Source organism: Schistocerca piceifrons, unplaced genomic scaffold (assembly GCF_021461385.2).
Source record: "Schistocerca piceifrons isolate TAMUIC-IGC-003096 unplaced genomic scaffold, iqSchPice1.1 HiC_scaffold_1499, whole genome shotgun sequence".
NCBI lineage: Eukaryota > Metazoa > Arthropoda > Insecta > Orthoptera > Acrididae > Schistocerca > Schistocerca piceifrons.
The window spans coordinates 59,065-66,447 of record NW_025727345.1 but is presented as its reverse complement, the minus strand read 5'-3'; positions in this window follow the sequence as shown (position 1 = coordinate 66,447).

Sequence of the window (7,383 nt, the reverse complement as noted above, 5' to 3'; positions counted from 1 at the left end):
ATTGCATCGGAATTAAGTACAAAAGGCACAATGCCGACTGAAGTACAAGAAGACTGACTCTTCTTACTGCATATGTTTGAACCATTCTGTGACACTAGTTATAGATTCCGATGCTTCAATTCAGGTCTACTGTATCCCATCGACCTTCTTATTCACGATGAAACACAGAAATTGCATCGGAATTAAATACAATAGGCACAATGCCGACTTAAGTACAAGAAGACTGACTCTTCTTATTGACTATGTTTTGAACCATTCCTGTGACACTAGTTATAGATTCTGATGCTTAACTTCAGGTTTCTTGTACCCCTTGGACCTTCTAATTGACGATGAAACACAGAAATTGCATCGGAATTAAATAGAAAATGCACAATACCGACTTAAGTACTAGGCGACTGACTTTTCTTACTGTCTATGATTTGAAATATTCCTGTGACACTAGTTATAAATTTTGATGCTTCACTTCAGGTTTTCTGTATCCCTTGGACCTTCTTATTGACGATGAAACACAGAAATTGCATCGGAATTAAATACAAAAGGAACAATGCTAACTTATGTACAAGAAGACCGTCTCTTCCTACTGACGATGTTTTGAACCCTTCCTGTGACACTAGTTATAGATTCCGATGCTTCACTTCAGGTTTACTGTATCCCTTGGAGCTTCTTATTGACGATGAAACACAGAAATTGCATCGGAATTAATACAAAAGGCAAAATGACGACTTAAGTACACGAAGACTGACTCTACTTACTGTCTATGTTTTGAACCATTCCTGTGACACTAGTTATAGATTCCGATGCTACACTCCAGGTTTACTGTATCCTTGGACCTTGTTGTTGACGATGAAACACAGAAATTGCATCGGAACTAAATACAAAAGCACAATGCCGACATAAGGACAAGAAGACTGACTCTTCTTACTGACTTTGTTTTGAACCATTCCTGTGACACTAGTTATAGATTGTGATGCTTCACTTCAGTTTACTGTATCCCTTGGTCCTCCTTATTGACGATGAAATACAGGAATTGCATCGGAATTAAATACAAAAGGCACAATGCCGACTTAAGTACAAGAAGACTGACTCTTCCTTCTGTCTATGTTTTGAACCATTCCTGTGACACTAGTTATAGATTCCGATGCTTCACTTCAGGTTTACTGTATCCCTTGGACCGCCTTATTGACGATGAAACACAGAAATTGTATCGGAATTAAATACAAAGGCACAATGAATACTTAAGTACAAAAAGACTGTCTCTATTTACTGACAATGTTTTGAACCATTCCTGTGACACTAGTTATACATTCCGATGCTCACTTCAGGTTTACAGTATCCCTCTGACCTTCTTATTGACGATGAAACACTGAAATTGCATCGGAAGAAATAGAAAATGCACAATCCCGACTTAAGTACAAGACAACTGACATTTCTGACTGTCTATGTTTTCAACCATTCCTGTGACACTAGTTATAGATTCCGATGCTTCACTTCAGGCCTACTGTATCCCTGGGACCTTCTTGTTGACGATGAAACACAGAAATTGCATCAGAATTAAATTCAAATGGCACAATGCCGACTTAAGTACAAGAAGTCTGACTCTTCGTACTGTCTATGTTTGGAACCATTCCTGTGACACTAGTTATAGATTCGGATGCTTCACTTCAGGTTTACTGTATCCCTCGGACCTTCCTATTGACGATGAAACACAGAAATTTCAACGGAATTAAATACAAAAGGCACAATGCCGACTAAAGTACAAGAAGACTGACTCTTCTTACTGACTATGTTTTGAACCATTCCTGTGACACTAGTTATAGATTCTGATGCTTCACTTCAGGTTTACTGTACCCCTTGGACCTTCTTATCGACGATGAAACACATAAATTGCATCGGAATTAAATAGAAAAGGCACAATGCCGACTTAAGTACAAGAACACTGACTCCTCTTACTGTCTATGTTTTGAAAGATTCCTGTGACACTAGTTATAGATTCCGATGCTTCACTACAGGTTTACTGTATCCCTTGGACCTTCTTATTGACTATGAAACACAGAAATTGCATCGGAATTGAATACAAAAGGCGCAATGCCGACTAAAGTACAAGAAGACTGACTCTTCTTGTACCATTCCTGTGACACTAGTTATAGATTCCGGTGCTTCACTCCAGGTTTACTGTACCCTTGCACCTTCTTATTGACGATGAAACACAGAAATTGCATCAGAATTAAATAGAAAAGGCACATTGCCGACTAAAGTACGAGAAGACTAACGCCTCTTACTGACTATGGTTTGATCCATTCCTGTGACACTAGTGATAGATTCCGATGCTTCGCTTCAGGTTTACTGTATCCCTCTGAACTTTTTATTGACGATGAATCACAGAAATTGCATCGGAATTAAATACAAAAGGCACAATGCCGACTTAACTACAAGAAGACTGACTCTTCTTACTGACTATATTTTGACCCATTCTTGTGACACTAATTATAGATTCCGATGCTTCACTTCAGGTTTACTGTATCCCTCTGAACTTTTTATTGACGATGAAACACAGAAATTGCATCGGAATTAAATACAAAAGTCACAATGCCGACTTATGTACAAGAAGACCGTCTCTTCCTACCGACGATGCTTTGAACCCTTCCTGTGACACTAGTTATAGATTCCGATGCTTCACTTCATGTTTACTGTATCCCTTGGACCTTCTTATTGACGATGAAACACAGAAATTGCATCGGAATTAAATACAAAAGGCAAAATGACGACTTAAGTACACGAAGACTGGCTCTACTTACTGTCTATGTTTTGAACCATTCCTGTGACACTAGTTATAGATTCCGATGCTACACTCCAGGTTTACTGTATCCTTGGACCTTGTTATTGACGATGAAACACAGAAATTGCATCGGAATTAAATACAAAAGGCACAATGCCGACATAAGGACAAGAAAACTGACTCTTCTTACTGACTTTGCTTTGAACCATTCCTGTGACACTAGTTATAGATTGTGATGCTTCACTTCAGGTTTACTGTATCCCTTGGACTTCCTTATTGACGATGAAACACAGAAATTGCCTCGGAATTAAATACAAAAGGCACAATGCCGACTTAAGGACAAGAAGACTGACTCTTCTTACTGTCTATGTTTTGAACCATTCCTGTGATACTAGTTATAGTTTCCGATGCTTCAATTCAGGTCTACTGTATCCCATCGACCTTCTTATTCACAATGAAACACAGAAATTGCATCGGAATTAAATACAAAAGGCACAATGCCGACTTAAGTAGAAGAAGACTGACTCTTCTTACTGTCTATGTTATGAACCATTCCTGAGACACTAGTTATACATTCCGATGCTTCACTTCAGGTTTACTGTATCCCTTGGACCTTCTTATTGACGATGAAACACAGAAATTGCATCGGAAATAAATGCAAAAGGCACAATGCCGACTTAAGTACAAGAAGACTGACTCTTCCTACTGTCAATGTTTTGAACAATTCCTGTGACACTAGTTATAGATTCCGATGCTTCACTTCAGGTTTACTGTATCCCTTGGACCTTCTTATAGACGATGAAACACAGAAATTGCATCGGAATTAAACACAAAATTCACAATTCCGACTTAAGTACAAAAAGACTGACTCTTCTTACTGACTAAGTCTTGAACCATTCCTGTGACACTAGTTATAGATTCCGAAGCTTCACTTCAGGTTTACTGTATCCCTCTGAACTTTTTATTGACGATGAAACACAGAAATTGCATGGAAAATGAATACAAAAGGCACAATGCCGACTTAACTACAAGAAGACTGACTCTTCTTACTGACTATGTTTTGAACCATTCTTGTGACACTAGTTATAGATTCCGATGCTTCACTCCAGGTTTACTGTATCCCTTGGACCTTCGAATTGACGAAGAAACACAGAAATTAAATCGGAATTAAATACAAAAGGTACAATGCCTACTTTAGGTCAAGAAGTCTGACTCTTCTTACTGTCTATGTTTTGAAGCATTCCTGTGACTCTAGTTATAGATTCCGATGCTTCGCCTCAGATTTACGGTACCCCTCTGACCTTCTTACTTACGATGAAACACAGAAATTGCATCGGAATTAAGTACAAAAGGCACAATGCCGACTGAAGTACAAGAAGACTGACTCTTGTTACTGCATATGTTTTGAACCATTCCTGTGACACTAGTTATAGATTCCGATGCTTCAATTCAGGTCTACTGTATCCCATCGACCTTCTTATTCACGATGAAACACAGAAATTGCATCGGAATTAAATACAATAGGCACAATGCCGACTTAAGTACAAGAAGACTGACTCTTCTTATTGACTATGTTTTGAACCATTCCTGTGACACTAGTTATAGATTCTGATGCTTAACTTCAGGTTTCTTGTACCCCTTGGACCTTCTAATTGACGATGAAACACAGAAATTGCATCGGAATTAAATAGAAAATGCACAATACCGACTTAAGTACTAGGCGACTGACTTTTCTTACTGTCTATGATTTGAAATATTCCTGTGACACTAGTTATAGATTTTGATGCTTCACTTCAGGTTTTCTGTATCGCTTGGACCTTCTTATTGACGATGAAACACAGAAATTGCATCGGAATTAAATTCAAAAGGAACAATGCTGACTTATGTACAAGAAGACCGTCTCTTCCTACTGACGATGTTTTGAACCCTTCCTGTGACACTAGTTATAGATTCCGATGCTTCACTTCAGGTTTACTGTATCCCTTGGAGCTTCTTATTGACGATGAAACACAGAAATTGCATCGGAATTAAATACAAAAGGCAAAATGACGACTTAAGTACACGAAGACTGACTCTACTTACTGTCTATGTTTTGAACCATTCCTGTGACACTAGTTATAGATTCCGATGCTACACTCCAGGTTTACTGTATCCTTGGACCTTGTTGTTGACGATGAAACACAGAAATTGCATCGGAATTAAATACAAAGGCACAATGAATACTTAAGTACAAAAAGACTGTCTCTATTTACTGACAATGTTTTGAACCATTCCTGTGACACTAGTTATACATTCCGATGCTCACTTCAGGTTTACAGTATCCCTCTGACCTTCTTATTGACGATGAAACACTGAAATTGCATCGGAAGAAAATAGAAAATGCACAATCCCGACTTAAGTACAAGACAACTGACATTTCTGACTGTCTATGTTTTCAACCATTCCTGTGACACTAGTTATAGATTCCGATGCTTCACTTCAGGCCTACTGTATCCCTGGGACCTTCTTGTTGACGATGAAACACAGAAATTGCATCGGAATTAAATTCAAATGGCACAATGCCGACTTAAGTACAAGAAGTCTGACTCTTCCTACTGTCTATGTTTGGAACCATTCCTGTGACACTAGTTATAGATTCGGATGCTTCACTTCAGGTTTACTGTATCCCTCGGACCTTCCTATTGACGATGAAACACAGAAATTTCAACGGAATTAAATACAAAATGCACAATGCCGACTAAAGTACAAGAAGACTGACTCTTCTTACTGACTATGTTTTGAACCATTCCTGTGACACTAGTTATAGATTCTGATGCTTCACTTCAGGTTTACTGTACCCCTTGGACCTTCTTATCGACGATGAAACACATAAATTGCATCGGAATTAAATAGAAAAGGCACAATGCCGACTTAAGTACAAGAACACTGACTCCTCTTACTGTCTATGTTTTGGAAGATTCCTGTGACACTAGTTATAGATTCCGATGCTTCACTACAGGTTTACTGTATCACTTGGACCTTCTTATTGACTATGAAACACAGAAATTGCATCGGAATTGAATACAAAAGGCGCAATGCCGACTAAAGTACAAGAAGACTGACTCTTCTTGTACCATTCCTGTGACACTAGTTATAGATTCCGGTGCTTCACTCCAGGTTTACTGTACCCTTGCACCTTCTTATTGACGATGAAACACAGAAATTGCATCAGAATTAAATAGAAAAGGCACATTGCCGACTAAAGTACGAGAAGACTAACGCCTCTTACTGACTATGGTTTGAACCATTCCTGTGACACTAGTGATACATTCCGATGCTTCACTTCAGGTTTACTGTATCCCTCTGAACTTTTTATTGACGATGAATCACAGAAATTGCATCGGATTTAAATACAAAAGGCACAATGCCGACTTAACTACAAGAAGACTGACTCTTCTTACTGACTATATTTTGACCCATTCTTGTGACACTAATTATAGACTCCGATGCTTCACTTCAGGTTTACTGTATCCCTCTGAACTTTTTATTGACGATGAATCACAGAAATTGCATCGGAATTAAATACAAAAGGCACAATGCCGACTTAACTACAAGAAGACTGACTCTTCTTACTGACTATATTTTGAACCATTCTTGTGACACTAATTATAGATTCCGATGCTTCACTCCAGGTTTACCTAATCCCTTGGACCTTCTTATTGACGAAGAAACACAGAAATTGCATCGGAATTAAATACAAAAGGCACAATGCCGACTTTAGTTCAAGAAGACTGACCCTTCTTACTGTCTATGTTTTGAACCATTCCTGTGACTCTAGTTATAGATTCCGATGCTTCACTTCAGGTTCACGGTACCCCTCTGACTTTCTTATTGTCAATGAAACACAGAAATTGCATCGGAATTAAATACAAAAGGCACAATGCCGACTTAAGTACAAGAAGACTGACTCTTCTTACTGACTATGCTTTGATCCATTCCTGTGACACTAGTTATACATTCCGACGCTTCACTTCATGTTTACTGTATACCTTGGAACTTCTAATTGAGGATGAAACACAGAAATTGCCTCGGAATTAAATACAAAAGGCACAATGCCGACTTAAGTACAAGAAGACTGACTCTTCTTACTGTCTATGTTTTGAACCATTCCTGTGACACTAGTTATAGTTTCCGATGCTTCAATTCAGGTCTACTGTATCCCATCGACCTTCTTATTCACAATGAAACACAGAAATTGCATCGGAATTAAATACAAAAGGCACAATGCCGACTTAAGTACAAGAAGACTGACTCTTCTTACTGTCTATGTTATGAACCATTCCTGTGACACTAGTTATACATTCCGACGCTTCACTTCATGTTTACTGTATACCTTGGAACTTCTAATTGAGGATGAAACACAGAAATTGCCTCGGAATTAAATACAAAAGGCACAATGCCGACTTAAGTACAAGAAGACTGACTCTTCTTACTGTCTATGTTTTGAACCATTCCTGTGACACTAGTTATAGTTTCCGATGCTTCAATTCAGGTCTACTGTATCCCATCGACCTTCTTATTCACAATGAAACACAGAAATTGCATCGGAATTAAATACAAAAGGCACA